Genomic DNA, 19749 nt, shown 5'->3' on the forward strand with positions numbered 1-19749 from the left:
TGTGCAAACTTAAATAGGCTAAGGGAGTGGCCAATTAGCCCCAAGCCTTATTCTCGAGGAGACCTCCTCCTGAGTAACCACTCCTGCCTTTTGGCAGCTCTGCATGCTCGTGCATTGAGAAGAGGCTCTTCCACTTCACTCTCTTCACTTGAAGGAGCCTCTGGAGGATCTGAAGGCCCTGGCTGAATCTCTCCCTCTGGCACCACATCTTCTTCAGCCTCCTCACTGTCTGACTCGACTGCCAGCTGCACAGGCTGCTGGCGCAACACCACACCAGCCTCCTTGTCATCAGGATCAGCCACAATCCACGCAGGCCACTGGCGGGCCACAACACCAAAAGTTCTCACGGCTGTTATCACTATTAAAGTTCAGAATTTTCTAAAACAAAAGTTCCGAATTGCAATGTTTTTATTTCTCCTGAAGATGTCTCTCTACAATCCACAATTCCAGCCAGCAGTCTGACCAAATATCCATTTTGTTTCAATCCATGTTAACAGTCTTTACTAGTTTCTCTTTTCTTCTCTTTAACTTTAAAGATGCCAAATCAGTTTTATAGTCCAGTCCAAATTAAACGATACTTTCTTCGTCTTTTTTTTTTTATTTGCAGGGCTTAATTTCCAATTTTTTTTTGTTTTTCTTACATTCAAAAAAGAAGGATCTAATTATTTTCTTTCCAATCCTTTAGCCAATTTTGGGGTTATTTCTTCTAATTTTTAAAGTTCAAATAGTTTTATTTGAAAATCAATTTTCTTTTCAGGTTTTTGTCCATTTAAGTTCCGCTTCAAACATCCTCTTTTCTTCCTCCCATGCCCGTTAGTCGCTATTCTTACGCTGGGGGTCTTTTAAGTTTAAAAATCATTTTCTATTATTTCACCTGTGAGTTGGCTGTCACTCACCCGGCTTCAAAACTCCGTTCCAGTCACCGCTCCTGCTCAATACTTAGCCCGATTGCCCCAGCTTCTTGGTGGCCGCAATGGCCCCCGCTGCCGAGTCGGAGAGAGTTTCCTCTGACCTTCGAGGAACTTGCCTGTTCCTCTTGGTCTTCTGAGGTGCCTCTCCTTCTTTCCTGGCCCTACAGGACGGTTCCAGTCCGAAGACCCCTCGGCAGTAGCTTGTCAGTCCGGGGTCTTGTGGAGCTCATCAGAGCCTGCTAATTCCCCAACTGTTTCACTGGATGCTTCCGGTCGAATCCCTAATGAAGTTGTTTTATTCACCCAATAAAATATTTGGATAAATAAAATAATTTTTAAAATTTTGTTTAGATGTGTACCATCTCTCTAATAATTACCTTAAAATGGGAAGATCTTTTTATAATGGTTAATGTTTCTTTTATATTTTTCCATATCTAATCATAATTTTGTCAAGAGAACTCATCTTACATTCAGTCATATTTTGTTTGGATTATATAATACATGTTCCTAATTCTCACTGAAATTAATAGAGGTAAAATTAAAGCGTGACTGACTTTTCCCCCCAAATTATTTCAGTGGAATCTAACAGCAATTATTTTACTATCGATTTACTATCGATTTACTATCGATGATCAAACTCCTCATTATAGCCTGCTTTTTGTTAACTATCTTTTGCCCAGTTTTTCTTGTTCTTGCCAATTTGGTATAGTTACACCACTATGTAGAAATATTTCCCAGTTAGCGTTTGATAAGTATTTTCTTGTCCAGAATCACCTTGAAAATATTCTGATCGCAGTGTCAAGTAACACACCTGAATAAAAGTTTTCATAGAAGTAAAGGCTCCATAGAAATGAAAGCAAGAATTTAGTTCCTTTCACAGTAACTCACATGAACAGATCCTTTTTACATTTTTGTATGTTTAATGCCAAGGCCTTTCAGTTATTCTGCTCCAACAGGAGTTCTGATCAAATAAAAGCAGTTAACTTCATTCAGTCAAAATGGCCTACTTTTTATATTTATGTTGGCCACATAAAACACTAAAGAACAGCCCATAAATATATGTGAATGCCACTTTCCTGCGCACATGTTGCTATGTAAAGCCTGAGAACCTTAGAAAGCCTGAGAGGATTGGCAAACACAGCAAAGCAAAGCAATGGCAAATGTAATATAATTTGAATTACCTTATGCGTTTGCACTGATATTTGTAGAAGAACACAAATGTCAAGAGCTCTATCATTTGGCTCTTGACATTATAAGCCAGGAACATAGGCATAAGTTGCCAAGACCTTTAAAGGCGCATTTTGCTTTGATGAGGTTTCATAATGTTCTCTTAAAGAAGTGTGATGAACAGAAGCCATCCTGTTTCCTATGTAAGAGTTGCAAAGTGAGCACTGGAGTCAAGAAAGACTGTGTTCAAAAGGTAGGATTGTGGTTGTAACAGCAAGGTCATTTGTACATGTGTCAACATCTCATGCCTATACAAAGGGGCAATATTTGATGGACCATGTAAGTTGAAGAAGGCTTACTTACCTTCTTCAACCCCACCTTTCCAGCATGGATAGGTGGGGTTGGAGGAAACATCCATTCATGGTTGGCCATCTGAATGCAAAAGAAAGGTATATGTAGTCCTCAACTTACAATGGTTGTTTTATGACTGGAATGATGATGAACATCGATTGAGTGCTTTAGAGCCTTTAATAGTTGTTTCTGGCAAAAAAAAAAAAAAAGCCCATTCAAATGTTCACTTAATAACCACAGCATTTGTTTAACAACCATGGATTTACAACTATATTTTTTTTAAAAAAATTATTTATTTTTATATGCCGCCCTTCTCCGGAAACTCAGGGCGGCTTACAATGCGTTAAGCAACAGCCTTCATACTTTTGTATATTTTATACAAAGTCAGCTTATTGCCCCCACAAACCGGGTCCTCATTTTACCCTTAGAAAGGATGGAAGGCTGAGTCGACCTTGAGCCTGGTGAGAATTGAACTCGCAGTAATTGCAGGCAGCTGGATGTTAAATGCTGCCTTAGTAGGAGGCATTAGCCTCCTACGCCACTCAGGCTCCTAATATATAGTGACTACCAACTGGATTGCTAATTCCAATTACAGTCGTAAATTGAGGATTTACGTCAATTCTATAAATCCTCTACATTTTAATCACTAACTGGTCCTCTCTTGACTCTGCTCCCAGGCTGTCTACCTCTTCTCCTTCTACAGTCACTTAGGTGAGATGGGCAGTTTAGAAATTTAATTAATAGATAAATTTAGAATTTGTTTTTAACATTTTATTCAATTATATAAAGGGTGCAACAAAATTCAGGCCCCATAAATAATTATTGTATACATTTCATTAAATGTTTTAATTGGTTGCAATTTTCTTCTAAACACTTGTTTGATTTTGAGAAGTTTCTTGGATGAGAAGCAAAACGTCTTCAAAGAAAAACAAGAAAGTCCAGTTGCCTCTTGAAAAAGCACCTTTGTTTGATATGTTGACCTTTGAACATTCCAAAGCAGAGTAACATTTCTCTGAAAAAAGATATACTAATTTATAAAATATATTGTATTTGGCCTGATTTTTGGAACACCAGTACTATAGTGCTTAGAAATATATCTTGAATTAAGCCAGGACCAGCTCTATACATTTTGATGCTCTAGACCAGAGCTGTCAAACTCCCGGCCCGCAGGCTGGATGCATCACGCTCTGGCCACGCCCACACCCAGTTTAGCGAAGGGGAAAAAAGTCCTGATATGTCACATGACGACGCTGTGACGACACGAGTTTGACACCCATGCTCTAGGCAAAGTCATTTGTTTTACTGGATTGTTGTATGCAGCTCAGAGTCACTTTCCATGAGATGGGCGACCATGTAAATGTGATAAATAAATAAATAAATACATAAACTTTTTGATTGCCTCATAGGCATTGGCTCATCATCTGATTTTGTTAGCAATTTTTAAAAAATGCTCTCTTGTTTCTTTTTTACCTTTTTGTTTTTGAACTTACAATTTTCAGCTCTGGCAAATGTTTTTCTTTTTTGTTTGGACATGTTCACCTTATGTCCTATGAATCACAGCAAATAATTGCATCAGAACCCATTGTTACCACATGGCAACAGTTCTATACAATTATATTTAACCCTCAAGCAGGTGCAGTGTCACACAAACTGCACTTTTACTACCAGTACTTTTCTGGGTATAACTTCAATAACCTGATAGCCACTCAATTCACTCCTTCTCTCCCTATCAGACCTTGGTCTTGTTTCAAATGATCAGCTTCCAGAGATCAATGGCTGTAATAATAACTTGTTTTTTATGGCTTGCAAGATCTGATTAATATGCTAATTACTACCACTCAACTGATTTTGTGACAAGTGCTTTTGAAAAGTGTAGAAAGAAAATGTTCAGAGCAACAAGGAAAACCAACAGATTTTATATTCATATTGTTTATTTAGAAATCTTTTCAATTTTGGCGCCCCATAAAATTTGGCACCCCAGGTCAATGTCTAAAGCTGATTAGGTATAGAATCCTGATTAATCACACCACAACCTCAATAAATGCTAATATAATAATCTTTATATACATTATATAAAAGATTTAAGTATGGAAAATGAGAGAAAGATTACTATTTTAACATCCCTATTATGGTTTATATCTGAATTGGTTCCCAAATGATATTAATCAGCCTGCAAAGACTGACCTTCAAATCACAACCTACAATTCGTTTTTACTTTTGTGTCATTCAGTAGTCCAGCCAGATTCATTAGTTTGGTAACTGGATTCAAGTAATCAAGGTAAATTTAAAGTCACATTATTGTATTTCATTAAAATGAAAAAACACACACCCTGTAATACTATATGCTGTGTACTACAAGTACACTGTGATAAAACTGCTGATATAATTTTCTCAGGAATTAATATATCAGTTCACAAGATGAATATACTTTTTATTCATAACAATGCTTATTAGAATATAAAGTCATGTAATTGACAATTAGAATTTTTTTTTCCTATTGTAAGGTCCCAAAATATACTTGAGACTCAAGATGAGGCTTGCAAAAAGAAGCAGATTTTATTTATGGCCAAAAACAAAATACTGGGCGGGACTATATCCAGAACGTACAGATACAATGCATGTGAGGAGATAGCCACACCTTGGGGAAGATATGGCGTCCTTTTTATACCTTCAGAGACATCAGTTTAGTACCCAATTCTGGCCTCCTAGTTTAGGTTTGTGTATCCCTTGTTGCCCTGCAAAGGAATAGAAGCCTCCCAATTAGCGTTATCTCTTCCTTGAGCATTCCTTTGTTCTTTCAATTGGCCGTTTTGCCCCCTGATTCTGCAAGGAATGAGCTTATACAGATCAAAGGTGTAAGTTAGGGCTGAAGTGTAAATTATCCCTCAGTTGATGTCTGCAGTTCCAACTGAGATACACACCATGCTCTTAGATGGCACAAGAAAAACAGGAAGAAGATTGATATGGGTTCAGATCAAATGGCAGGAACATATGTTTGTTACAGGAAATACAAATATAAAGGCATTATATATGTGATACAAATACAAAGGCTATATATGTATTACAGGAATCTAATGGTTACAGAATAACAAGTTTCTACTAATTCTAGTATACCAGTATATCATATTCTAGTATTATATATTATATCCTTATTACTGTTTCCCTTCATTATATAAAAGAATTGGGAACTCCTTGAATGAATGGAGCAACAAAATAAGGCCAGGCTAATGAGATTGATTCACTTTCATAAAGCATACAAAAAGATGCAGAGCTGAATGGCTTTGGAATCATTCACTGGCTCTATGAAAGAAAGCTATAGTATAACTTGGTTATTAATGTTTACATACTAACATTGGCAGTGTTGGCCTAGCCTTTTTTATCTTCACCGAATCATTTAAAATGTTTATCTTTCTTTTTCTCTTTTGCCTTCTAGCTTCTTTCTCAGCATATAAAAGGTCTAAATAAAAGGAAACGGTGGAGAATGCATTTATTTATTATTTAACATGCTCTGAATTTCATACTGGAAATTTTATTATCTACAAGGTATTTTCTTTCTGTGAAATTTATCATAATTCACCTCTCTCTCTCTCTCTCTCCCCCTCCCTCCCCCATCCCCCCTCTCTCTGTGTATGTGTCTTTGTTTTTGTGTGTGTATTTTTGGCAAGTTTACTTTCATTATGTAATAAGCTTTTCTCTTCCTGTCTGGGAGCAACACTCAAGACTTTGTAAAAGCAGCATGCCATCCTGAGGCCACAAATTGTGCATTCTTGCATTATGCGACATATGCAATTGGATTTTATGTTTTGTCTTTTGTATACGCTCTATCTGTACATTTTAAGAACAGAAGCGGGAGCAACATGAACAAGTCAATATGTTTTCCAAATATACACAGGAAATATAGATGTCAAGCATTCAAATAGAAAAGCACATTTGTGATCTCGCAATTCATTAGCAAAGCATTATTAAATTTTCTACAGATAACTATGGTTTATATAATATATGCTATACAGTACATGGTTCATATAAGGTATATGTTGAAAAACAGAGTAGATCTGGTTTTACACCCAGGCCTTTAGAGTGAACCTCTTCCTCTTGATCTTGATCTTTATTTCCACCTGGGTGTATATGCCATCTTTGATTTTGTTTTCTTTTGTACTGTTTTGTTGTTTTTTATGTTCGCAGACCACACAGAGTCACTAGGAGTTGAAGCAAAATTTACATTTTAACAATAATAATTGCACATGTGACAATACCCTTAACACGATCAAACAACAACATCTGCCTGTCCTAGTTTCTTGGAAGGGACTCAATATGTGGACAATAATTCCAAATCCAGTCTAAACATCTGGCTGACTTTGCAACCAACCATAATAACAATCCATTTTCTTTCTCCCAACTAGTATATAATCAATAATTGATGGATAGAGTTCCAAATCCTGCCATGAAAACTGTAAGCATCGTCACTAGCAGTTAATTACTGAGGTTTTTTTAATTTATTCAAGTATGTGCTGTCCAATGACATCTCCCAGCTGCAGATTGGTTGGTTCTTGCAGGTTACTTCATTAGGAATGAATAAGGATTTTAAAACCTCCATAACAAATCTTAAATTGTATCACATGCTAGAAACAGTCTCCCATAACTGTGATTAGAGCAATATGTTATCTGATTTAAACTAATCTTGTAACATCAAAAAGGTAAAGAAATGCTACTATGATATGGCTTACTTTATATCTAGGAACATTTCCTACTTACAAGTTCAGACAAGGCTCTTGGAACATATTATCAGCTCTCTGATTTTTTTTCCCAGGAAGACGCAGGGCATGGAATAGTTGAATCAAGGGTGAAGTCTCAAAATGAGTTCATCAGAAAATCTTCCAGGCAGTGACAGTAAAGAAATAGTATTTGCTATCATGATACTTGCAGAATACTAGACAACTGACACTAATTTCTGTCATAGTGAGCTGAGTTATTGATGAATTCAGCAACTAAAATTGGTTCCTTCCATTTGGACCTAGATGCCATCTTTTTTATCAATCAAGTAATGTTTTAGTTTGTAGTGTAAGACTGTGGACAAACTATTTGGACAATTAAGGCTCATGAGCTGATACTTTAATTCTTCTTAGCAAACCTCTTGGTTCTTAGCCGATGGTTCAAATTTTGAAACTAAGAAATTCTTTCAGTGGAGACGTGCTGACAAATATACTGAAGAAGGCAGACATACAGAAAAAAACCCACTATTATAACCCTTAGTAATTACCATCCAGTATTCAATGTCCATTCTTAAGCAACATTTGTGTTGTTTTTTCTTACCTAGAGACGTCCTTGTTGAAACTTATTATTTAAATCCAGTCTGGTTTTTTGCAAGGTTGTCTTAGTAGATGACTCTAACAAATCTGCCTTTGTATGCCATGAATCTGCAGAAAAGACTTGCCAATAAGTGGCCAATTTAATGAATGCCTACATGACAACACATCAAATTTCAGACATATTTTTATATGAACTACCCTTAATGCTGAACAAACATTAAATGATTCACCCAGAAGATACATGATCAGTTCAAACAATCACACACAATTTGTTTTCATTAGAAATTAGCAGATATTAAAAATATAACCATTTTGTGGAAGAAAACCTTTGTCTTCACAATGGTAGGGTGTTGGACAGTTATTCTATGCTATAGAATATCAGGAAATTAATCAATTATCCTCAAAGGTGATTGATACCTGATGAATTTTGTTTTAAAAAATGTCATCTGTCTCTTTGTTTGATTGAAACACTGAAAACTGCACTCAGTTTAGATCTTCTACCTAGCCGGAAGATGTTCTTCGTATTCTTTTCACTGTATAAAAGTGCTTTGATTGTCAAACAGAAGAAAGACATGCTATAAATCCAATAATACATAAAAATACAAATAATAAATTTGTCACTTTTATTTCCTGGGAAATATCAAGCACGGTATTCTTTTAAGACTTCTGGTTGAGGCTGGCCTAGATAGCTTGTGATTAAGTACCTACAGTGCTTCTGGATGAGCATAGTTTATTAATATGTGTCTTCTTAAAGTGACCTCTGAGATGGATGAAAGGGAATAAGATGTAGTTGACAGAATTTGGCAAAGGTGTTGAACCAATTCTAGACTATGGCTTGTTTGAGCTTTTCTTTTTTTAATGTTCTAAGTATAATTGTTAGGTTCCTTTTCAGATTTTAAGTTTTATTTTTCTATTTTTCCTTTGCCATGGGAAATTATTTTTTAAGAGTGGTCTTTAATTAATAGATCTTAGTAACTAATCTATTTATCTTTAATCAATATATCTTCAATCATAATTATGGAATCTCTATGTCACCTTGTAGAAAAGATACAAATTTAATAAATAAATGTAACCACTTTGTTTCTAAATTTTGGAGATCTAATGAAGCAGAAGTCAATTGATTATATACCATCATGTTAATGTTGACTGTCATTGACTGCATAGATAGACCTACTCCAGGAAAATCTATACACAACTGGCCCTTCAGATTTTCCAGCAATGCACTTAATCACTATAATAGAATCCTACTTTAGTGCTGATCATCCACTTCTCTTCAAACTTTTGTAGTATTAGCTTTTTCAACAGAGCTTAGTTTTGGCATGATGCATCCAATTTTTAAAATTTATTTATCAGATTTAGAAATACAATAATTCAAGCCTAGTTATTTGTTTCTGGAGTAAGAATTCTGGATTGATGTGCTGTATGATCTACTGATTTGTTTTCTTCACAATCTGTAGTATTCTCAGGAGTCCTCCCCGACACCAAAGTTTCAAAACATCAGCCTTACTTCTTCAAAGTCCTACTTTTGCTTCCATAAAGGGACACAAGGGAAACTATTGCCAGCAAGATTCTGATCTTCATTGGTACAGACATGTCTCAGGATCTTTGGAGCTACTTTTACAAAATGCTTGTCCTCAGTGAAATTCTTGACGACTGATTTCTTTACTGTAGATAGTTGCTCCTAAAGGACAGAAGCTGTCCATCACTTCCATAGCTTCATTTTCAGTTCTAAGGCTGCTTGCTCTTCTTTTTGTCATTTGTTAGGCCTTCTTGTAATTTTAGTCAGAATTTTCACTGTGATCCTTGATTTTTATTACAACAGCTTGCAGATCAGTTGCATTTTTAGCTATTAATGTTATCAACATAGCACAAATCATTACCAATTTGTTTCCCTCTGTTTTTATTTTTATTTTTTTAAATTATTTTTATTCAACATTTACATCTTTAAAATCTTAACTACACTTTAACAGCTTTCCAATACCGGCATCTTTAATAATATTCATTTTATTCATTTATTTTGAGATAGCATCGAAGTCTGACACCTTCGGCCAATTATATACATATGCATTTGTTTGTTATATACTTATTCATATAGTCACTACCTAATATACAGACCTACTACACATTGAACAATGCATTTTCACTATAATATCTTCTCTTAACAGTCACTATAGATTGATTTTAGATTTCTTTTACAGCCAAATATACCATCTGTTCCATGTTTTGTAGTAGATTATTTCCTCTCTGTCTTCGAGTTCCATCATTAACTTATCTGATTCTGCACACTCTAGCACCTTTTTTATAATCATCATGTTTGAAGGAGCATATTGTTGTTTCCAATTTTGGGAAAATGAAATTCTAGCGGTGGTAATTCTGTGGAGCATGAGGTATTGAATATCTTTACTCATTTTTTCTTTTATAATCCCCAAAACAAATACCGTATTTTCCGGCATATAAGACAACTTTTTAACACATGAAAATGTTCTCAAAAGTCGGGGATCGTCTTATACGCCAGATGTCGTTCTCCTGTAACCAGGCAGACCAGCCCGAAAGGCTCTGACAAGCCAAGCTCTGACCTTTTAAATGGCTCTGATCACCAGAGCCATTTAAAAGGAAAAAAGTTTTTTTCTTTTATATGGCTCTGGCGATCCAAGCTCTGATGATCCCAGCTGAGTTGCCTACTAATCAGGCAACTCAGCTTGGATCGCCAGAGCCACGTAAAAGGAAAAAAGTTTTCCCCCTCCAGCTTGCTTACCTTAGCTGCTAGTTGCAATGCTTGCCTTGCTTCGCTTGCCTGCAATCCATTCCATCAGCAAGCTACTCCCTGCCTGCAATCAAGCAGGCAGGGAGTTGTGGACTTCAACTCCCAGAATTCCTCAGCCAGCAAAGCAAAGCTGGTAAAGAATTCTGGGAGTTGAAGTCTACAAGTCTTAAAGTTGCCAAGGTTGGAGACCCCTGTTCTATTGGGTAAGTTTTTTCCCCTTTGGGAGCTTTAAAAAAATAGTTAATTGGGTTTTTTTTTAGTTGTTCTTTTTTAGACCTAGCCATTTAAAGTTTAGGAAGTTTTAAATTTAGCTTTCATATAAAAATAAAAATAAAATAAAATAATATTTGTGCAGCTTTCTGAGATTTAGTGTGTTTCTGTAGTGTTTCACTCTAACTACACAAACACACAAAATCTCACAAAGCTGTATGTGGAATTTTGTGTGTATAAAGTGTGAAAGTTGGATTTTTGGGCCTTTTGTGGTTGTGTGAGGTTCCTGCTTGTTGCAGGGGCCATTTTGGGTCTAGCACAGCTGCTTTTACATTGTGGGTGAGCCAGTTGATGTTTTTTAATTTTTATTTGCATTGGAAGAGGGGTAGTCTTATACAGCGAGTATAGCCCAAACCCTATATTTTAACAGGAAAAGTCGGGGGTCGTCTTATACGCCCAGTAATCTTATACGCCGGAAAATATAGTAGTTCTGGTTTCATGTCAATTTTTTGCTTGGTCATTTCCTCCAACCACTTTTTGATTTTTAGCCAGTAATCTCTGGCTTTGAGACATATCCACCACATGTGACAGTATGTCCCTTGTTGATGGTTACATTTCCAACACTGCAGAAACATTTTAGCTAATCTCGCCGGGGTAAATGCCACCTATGAAACATTTTATAGATATTGTCTTTATAGGCGGCTGATGTCATTTTGTAATTTGTTCCCCAGAATTTTTTCCAGTGCTCTAATTCTATATTATATCCAAAATTTTTCGTTGTTTCTTTTACCATTTCTTCCTCCATTTTAAATTTAAGGAGACAATTATATGTTTTACTAATTATTTTCTCATCAGTCCCTGTTAATATTTTATCCATTTCTTGTTGTTCATTTTGGAATCCATATAATTCTAAATCTTTGTAATATTTTGTTTGGATCTGTAAGTAAGGCCACCAATCTATTTTGATTCCTTGTTCTAATAATTTTGTTTCCCTCTGTTTTTAATACTACAGACGTTTTCTTATAAGAATCCCTTGAAGAATATTTAGCGTACAAGCTGAATACAGGTATTCCTCGATGTATGACTACAACTAAGCCCAAAATGTATGCTGCTAAGTGAGACATTTGTTAAGTGAGTTTTGTCCCATTTTGAGACTTTTCTTGTCCCATTTATTAAGTGAACCACTGCTGCTGTTAAGTTAGTAACATGAATGATAAGTGAAACTCGCTTTCCCATGGACTTTGCTTGTCAGAAGGCTGCAAAAGGAGACCACATTAACCTGGGAAACTGCATCTTTCATCAATACGAACCAGTTGACAAGCATCCAAATGTAAATCAAGAGCCTTGGTAGTACAGGGGTTTAAGGCACCCTGTTATTAAGCTTATTAAGACCAGCTGCCTGCAATTACTGCAGGGTTCGAATCTCGCCAAGGCTCAAGGTTGACTCAGCCTTCCATCCTTTCTAAGGTAGGTGAAATGAGGACCCAGTTTGTGGGGGCAATAAGCTGACTTTGTATAAATATACAAAAGGATGAAGGCTATTGCTGAGCACATTGTAAGCCGCCCTGAGTCTTCGGAGAAGGGCGGCATATAAATCAAATTAAAAAAAAAAAATCACATGACCATGGGGATGCCGCAACAGTCATAAGTATGAAAAAATGGTCATAAGTCACTTTTTTCAGTGCTGTTGTGACTTTGCTCCAGTGCTAGCTCCACCAAGCTAGAAAGCCTGAGATGGTGAGTTCAAGTCCTGCCTTAGCCAGGAAGCCAGCTGAGTGACTTTGGCCAGTCCCTCTCAGCACAACCTATCTAACAGGCTTGTTGTTGTGGGGAAAACAGGAGGAAAAAGATGTGCTGGATATGTTCTCCATCTTGAGTTACTTATGAAAAATAATACAGATGGGAAATAAATAATTAAAAAATAAAATATCAATTTCTTTATTTTCAAATATTTTCCTGGAGCACTACCAATTTACCAGTAAGATATATAAAACAGGGGTGGGTTGTTGTTGTTTTTTTTTAAATAGATACTACAAGATATGTAATATGAATTCAATGAATATTAAGAATTATTTTTCATTGTGCTGTATTGCCATAACTAGTGGGACAAGTTTTTAAGAAAAATGCAATTTGCATAAAATACAGTAATATATTAGACCTATTAATGAATTTAATTACATTTATTGCCAGAATCTGAACACACTACCCTATATTTCATCCTGAATGTGCCAGATTCTTCAAGGATCACTAGTAGTATTCTGTCTTGGTCGGCATGCTTTAACTTAATCAACTTAGTTTCTCCCAGGAGGGTAGTATTCTTTTCTTTTCATAATCTTAAATTAATAACCTTGCTGGAAAACTAATGGCTTTTTCCATATATTGTGAAATCATATATAGATTAGTGCTGAGCCACACTTCACATTCCATTCCAGAAAGGTGCTTTAGAATGTGTAGTAGTCTTGCTAATACTTTTTTAAATAACCATGTCTACATATTAATAAAGATCATTTTTGCTTAATTATTTATGGAATCTTCCAATCATTATGGACTGAAATAATATGGTAGACCAACTTTTTTCACTTCAAGAATAACTGGATGATGCAATGAAAAATGCTGTAAGTCAGCAGTGCTGAAATGAGCAGAGTTAAATCTAAGTTTAAAAAATACTACTCGGTTACATATTCTCATATATATTAAAGTAAAGGCAAGGAACCTCATTTGGCAGTCCCTTAGTTTTCACTGTCTGTGATGTTAATGATATGCTTATTTTTGTCTACCCAATAGTACATTTTTAAAAAAATTTCAGGCAGTTGTTTTTTTCCAATTCTTTTTTAACTTACAGATACTTTAATTATCCTGGGTTCATGGTGAACTAATATTTTCAGGAAACAGCAAGTAGGAAGATTTCAAGAGATGTGAAGTGGTGTCAGAAACAAGATGGGCTTCTAAGAGAGAATTTTTAAACAAGTTCTACAATCTTTTACGCTTATAATAAGTTGTAAATCTTGCACAGCTGCTTGCACAGCTGCTAATAAAAAAATCAGTTGGCTAGAGATTTAATAAAAACATTCTACTTTTGAAATTTTCAAACAATGCTTGAAACGAAAAGTAGTTTTCCTCCCCAAAAGAATCTCTTCCTGAATTTTGTAGTATTCTTCAATCCAGAAATGTACATTGACTTGAATATATAGTGAACGTGTGTGTGAGAGAGAGTGTGTGTGTCAGTGGTGGAATTCAAAATATTTTACTACCAGTTCTGTCAGGGGTGGGTTCTACTTACCTTTACTACTGGTTTGCATTGGGGCCGCGTGTGCGTAGAAGCGTTCTGCTGATGTCGGGGTCGGTGGGCAGAGCCTCCTCTATAGAACCGGTGTAAACCAGGAGCAACCCACCACTGGGTTCTGTGGGCATGAGTTGGTGGGTGTGGCATGGCTTGGTGGGCATGACAGGGGAAGAATACTGTAAAATCTCCATTCCCACCCCACTCCAGGGGAAGGATACTGTAAAATTTCCATTCCTTCCCCACTCCAGGGGAAGATTACTGCAAAATTCCCATTTCCTCCCGATCAGCTGGGACTCAGGAGACAGAGAATAGATGGGGGCGGGGCCAGTCAGAGATGGTATTTACCAGTTCTCCAAACTACTCAAAATTTCTGCTACCGGTTCTCCAGAACTGGTCAGAACCTGCTGAATACCACCTCTGGTGTGCATGTTAAAATTCTTGAATAAAAATTGGTAAAAGAATTTATTTTTTAAAATGTTCATCTGGGATATTTATTTAATATATTCCTATTATGCAGATCAGTCAGAATCACTTTTAATTTTGCAAAGGCAGAGGGATTCCCCTTAATGACTTTATGAAAACCTGCTGCAGCTCTCTCTTAGCAATGGTTGAGGCAAGGCTGATTTGCCTTGATCAACATTTTGTCTCAATGTCAGGTGGTTCTTTATGCATACTGCACACATATAGAAGCCTGTTTCCCTTCTATTTTATTAATTTATCAACTATTTGATCCTCTGGCCATAGGTGCTATCTTGACAGTTATGATGTCCCAATCCTCATCATTATCAATGCAGTTCTAACTTGGGGGGGCATCCAATAAAGCGAAAGGGAAATACAATAATGCAATAAAGTAGTGTAACTACATATTTATTAATTGTGGGGAGAGAAAAGGCAAAGGAAAACAAAGTCCTTCTTCCATCATATTCCTATAGGAAAATCCTGATGAAAAGTTTTCAGGGAGTGCCTGAAAGATGTAATAATAGTGCCTTATAGATTTCAGGCTGTCTTCTAAAACAAGGTAGAAAGAGGGTAAAGCTAATATAAAATTTCAAACATGGAAATAATGACAGAAACAAAAAGTATCCAACGCTATTGAAATCAGTTGTGCTTGGAATAGCAGAAGATTTCATATTGAAAATGTTCGTTATCATATTATTTTTAGCTGTCATTTGGAATTAAGTAAGAAAATGGCATGGAAGTGGGAAGCGAACTGTAATGTGGTTTTTGACAGTAAATGGGAGAATATATATCAGCTTCATACTATGACAAGCAAATGTACCTCCCTTCACAACAGTGATCTTGGCAAAACTTTCTATTTATAAAAAGGCCCATTAAAGATATGTGGATAAGTGGTTCTTTTGCATTAGAAAAGGCTTTGAGCTCGTCAGAGTAATAGTTTTAGATTATTTTAAGTATCAGTTGCAAATTTTTTCTTAATGCACAGCGTATTTGTGATTTCAATAGAAAGTTGGGCTTCTTGGGAGGAAAGGGAGTGAAGTAGCAAAACAACAAAGTACTAAAGATGTAGTGATGTACTCATCATCACCTGGCTCTATGCTGTCCTATTTGGGCATTTTGAGGCCGGGCACATGTGCGGAAGGCGCGCGAGCGAACAAGGTGCATGCACGGAAGGCCAGGTGCACGCGCGGAGATGGCTCATGTGAGCTAAGCGAGTGCACGTGCGTGAGCGCTCACATTTTCAGTGCTAGGAGAACCAGTAGGTAAATTATGTGAATCCCACATCTGCCTAGGCAGTATCTTTTTACCATATCTCCCAAATTCTTCCCCATATACACTTATATCAAGAAGAGAATATCTGTAGCTTAAAAGTTGAACTGTGAGGTCTGTGGTGCTCTTTAAACTAGATTATTGTCTTTCAGACATTTCATTACCAAACTAGGTAACAACATCAGTGCACTTTGGTAATGAAACTTCTCCAAGAAAACAACCAAGGTCAGAGAGCACCAAGACCCTGCATATCAACTTTCTTTCAGTCTAGCTTGTTTTCCAGATTTGTTTTAATATTTGAGCACTTTAGCGATCAGTTTATGGTACAGAATATGACATTGCAGAAACAATTATCCACCTGAAAGTAGCTGCAGGACCAAGTGTAAGCAAAGTTGTTTCCCCAACATTTTTCTCATGGGCTTAATAAAGGAGAAATGTCACTGAATTTTATCATGACTCAGAGGACGAAACAGAAACAATGAGTTATTAGGTCAGTCATTCTAAATTGTCTGTAATGTCAACTTCATGGGTATTGACATTTTTGACCAAGAGAGGGAAGGACAATACCATCCTTGACATTATTTAGGGATTCAAACTTATAATTTGTAGCTTTACAGTATATGGAAGGCAATGCTGTTCCAGTATTTAAATTTGGCCAGGTGACCTCTTCATGTTGACAGTAGGGAAAAATGACCTTGATGGAGATATACAAGAACCTAGGTAAAAGAAATTAAAACATTTTTAAAGTCCAAAACAGTGAGATAAAATTTAGAAGTGACTCAGGGACACCAAGACACCTCCCAAATTCACTGTAGTATAAGACTGAAGGGGAGGTACAACACAATCAGACTTTCATGATTCTGTTATTTTGGCCAATCTCAATAAAAGTAGTTTTCGCTTTCATATGGAGTTGATTCCCTGGTCTGATTTACCTACTGGGACTGAGAATTCATTATCTCCTGATTTCCTAACAATCAAATGGGTTATAGTCATTTTGGAAGAAATGAGGAGGAAGGAATGTGATTTTTATTGTTCCTATAATTTGTTTTCTATCAGCAAACTAATTTTGAAAGGAAATTAGTTTGCTGACAGCTCTGTATATCATTATTTTACACACTAGATGAGTCACAGTAAATATGAACATATGTATGTATAATGTGCACTATCTATTATTAGGTTGACTCAGCCTTCCATCTTTCCAAGTCAGTAAAATGAGGACCCAGATTGTTGGAGCCAATATGGTGACTCTGTAAACCACTTAGAGAGAGCTGTAAAGCACTGTGAAGAGGTATATAAGTCTTAGCGCTATTGCTATTATCTATCTCTATATCTATTTATCTATCTATCTATCTATCTATCTATCTATCTATCTATCTATCTATCTATCTATCTATCTATCTATCTATCTATCTATCTATTTTATGGCCCAAGGTTAACATATTTATTCTGGTACAAGCTTTGATGAATTAGATTCATCTGATGAAGTGGTTTATAGTCCCTGAAAGTTTGGAAGTTTAAGTCTTTAATGGGCCGTAAGACTTTAATTGGCCATAAGACTTTTTGCTGTAAAAGATCAACCTAGCTACTCCTCTGGAAACAACAACAATAATATTGGGTGTGTGGAGTGGTAGGTGTCTGTATAATTAGATACTGTAGAGATGTACTGAAGACCTCCACAATCAAGTAATTTACATTCATACACTATCATTTGATAGCCTGTAGCAATGTATCTTATCAATACACATGAGTTTATGCCTCTTTTTAGATTAAAACATCTGTTTAAAGTTTTGTTAACTTTTCACCATATATCTTCATAAGTATGCCATCTGCCCAGTGCACAGGAAGTTTTTAATCAGTGTGTAGTAAAAAAAAATTGTATATTCCAGATTCACTAATTCTTTCTTATAGAATCATTACAAAAGTGGTATCAGTAAATACGTATTCAAATTTTTGTGCATCGTTGCAAATTTAGCAATGAAAAGATCCGTGATTTTGATTGGTTACTTCTGCATAACAGTGCAAGAAAACCAGACAATCCTTGTCAGCCAAATCTAATTCTCACTTTAGGAATATATTTAAGTGGTAATTATTCATCCTTCCCTTACTTTTTAGGCAGTATTTATCAACATGTGGAATGCCATCTGGTGCCAGAAGTGGGGACATACAGGTTAGAATAAATAATTTTCCTATTCAAAGTTAATGTGCAATTATTATCATGATAACTCTCACACTTATCCAGTCACTATGAATCCTTTTCTCCCCAGATGATTTAAAATGCCATTACATTGCCTGGCATTAGAAAATATTCAGCAGCTGGATTCATAAAATGATCATGTGTTATCTTTACTATTCCTCCCCTTCATTTCCCTGCCTGGCTAACTGTTTTGTGTTTATTTGCTGTTCACATCTGTCACAAACTTTACTTCTTCCTTTATAGTTTTAAAGCAAGGAAGCACAGGTTTTTCAGATAAGGTGGCATTTGGCCTCTAAGAAGTAGCCTTATAGTATTGCTTGTTTGTTAATATTGCTTGTTTAGTAAGATTTAGATTAATAATGTCCCATCTTATTTTTAGGAGCTGAAGCATATACAGTTTTTCCTCCTTCCATTCTCTCCCCCGCCCCCAACAACCCTGTGAGATAGGTTGGGCTGACCAGCAAAAAGTCATCCAATAGTTGGTTTCATGGTCGATGGTTGACTGTAACTTCAATCTTCCCAGTTCTAATATGACACTTGAACCACTATATTCCAGTGGTCTTGATATGCACTCTTGTGATTTAATTCACTCAGCAGGTTTCTCAGAAAGAGTACAAGATGATCAGGAAACAAGTACCATAAATTCTTTTTCAAGTTGACCTTGAATCCTAATGACTTTATGGATATGTGCATGTAGTTTTTCTTGGTAAAAGTACTGGCATGTCATGCTTTTTTCTGGGATGTGTTTTTCTTCCATAATCTAGCATACAGTTCTGACATTGACTCTTCCATTCAAGCATGGTTAAGCATTAACCATGCTTAATCCTGCTTAGCTTTCAAGACCGGCTAAGGATAAAAAGTACATCTAGTTTTATTTTAATCCCAATGTAACTTAATAAATATTGTATAATTAATATGATTATTCACCAAGTGAATAATTATCGAAGTGGCATTGCTATGCTAAAAATAGTAATTCATCAGTAACTTTGGGATAGCTTTGGAAGCTTTGTAGCAAGGCTGTTCGTGGATTCTCAGAATTTGATAGAAAGTTGAGGCTAAACATCATTTCAAACTTTTTTTCAGATAAGCAGACATACGCAAGCAAGTTATGTTTGTTCAATATAAGCTTCCAGTTTCTCAGGCACATTTTTTACATGGGTTAGCTAACATGTTCTTGACTAAAGATGCAGGCTTAAGTACTGCCTCCTTCCCATTTTTTAATATCTGCAGCCATCCGAAGTAACTGTGTGGTAACTGAACTTTTTTCTGTCCCCTTAATGTTATTCATTATTTGTACCTAGATATATAAAGACTCTATGGCAGGGGTGTCAAACTCACAGCGTCACAGCAGTGTCACATGACATATTGGGACTCCCCCCCCCTTCGCTAAACCAGGTCTGGGCGTGGCCAGCGTGTGATGCATCCGGCCTGCAGGCTGCAAGTTTGACATCCCTGTTCTACGGTATTGGCTAATATATTTGTGCAGTGGTCTAGTTCCAAATTGTACCTACTTCCTAATGTAGTTAAAGCAGAGTTTGAAGATATTGATGGCAATGTTCTCACTATGAATCTGGGCTGGCAGCTGGTTTTTCTCTGGTTCATAAAACATTTAATTTTTCATTTCTTCAATTCTTAGGGGATTATCTTTGGGGTAGACTACATGACATTTCCTCCTCTTAAGAGTTTTAGCATTCTTCTCTAAATCATGCTCAACAACTCTCTTCTGTACTTGTTACAGACTGTAGTAAAATATAAATAAGCAAACTGTCTTTGATAATCTTCTCTAGAGTTGTACCCAAACTAACAAAGCTTTAGTCATGTAAACACCATCTGAT

At 36.2% G+C, this 19749-nt stretch overlaps 1 long non-coding RNA gene across 1 annotated transcript; it reads left to right on the forward strand.

The window, feature by feature from the left end:
* The first annotated feature begins 11653 nt into the window (after positions 1 to 11653).
* On the forward strand, positions 11654 to 18326 carry LOC148115098 (uncharacterized). The gene is made up of 3 exons (XR_015731887.1): positions 11654 to 11840; positions 16897 to 17008; positions 17833 to 18326. It is a non-coding gene; the product is annotated as an uncharacterized LOC148115098 (long non-coding RNA).
* The last annotated feature ends 1423 nt before the right edge of the window (positions 18327 to 19749 follow it).

This window comes from Pantherophis guttatus, chromosome 2, assembly GCF_059756535.1.
Source record: "Pantherophis guttatus breed Tessera chromosome 2, ASM5975653v1, whole genome shotgun sequence".
Classification (NCBI taxonomy): Eukaryota; Metazoa; Chordata; class Lepidosauria; order Squamata; family Colubridae; genus Pantherophis; species Pantherophis guttatus.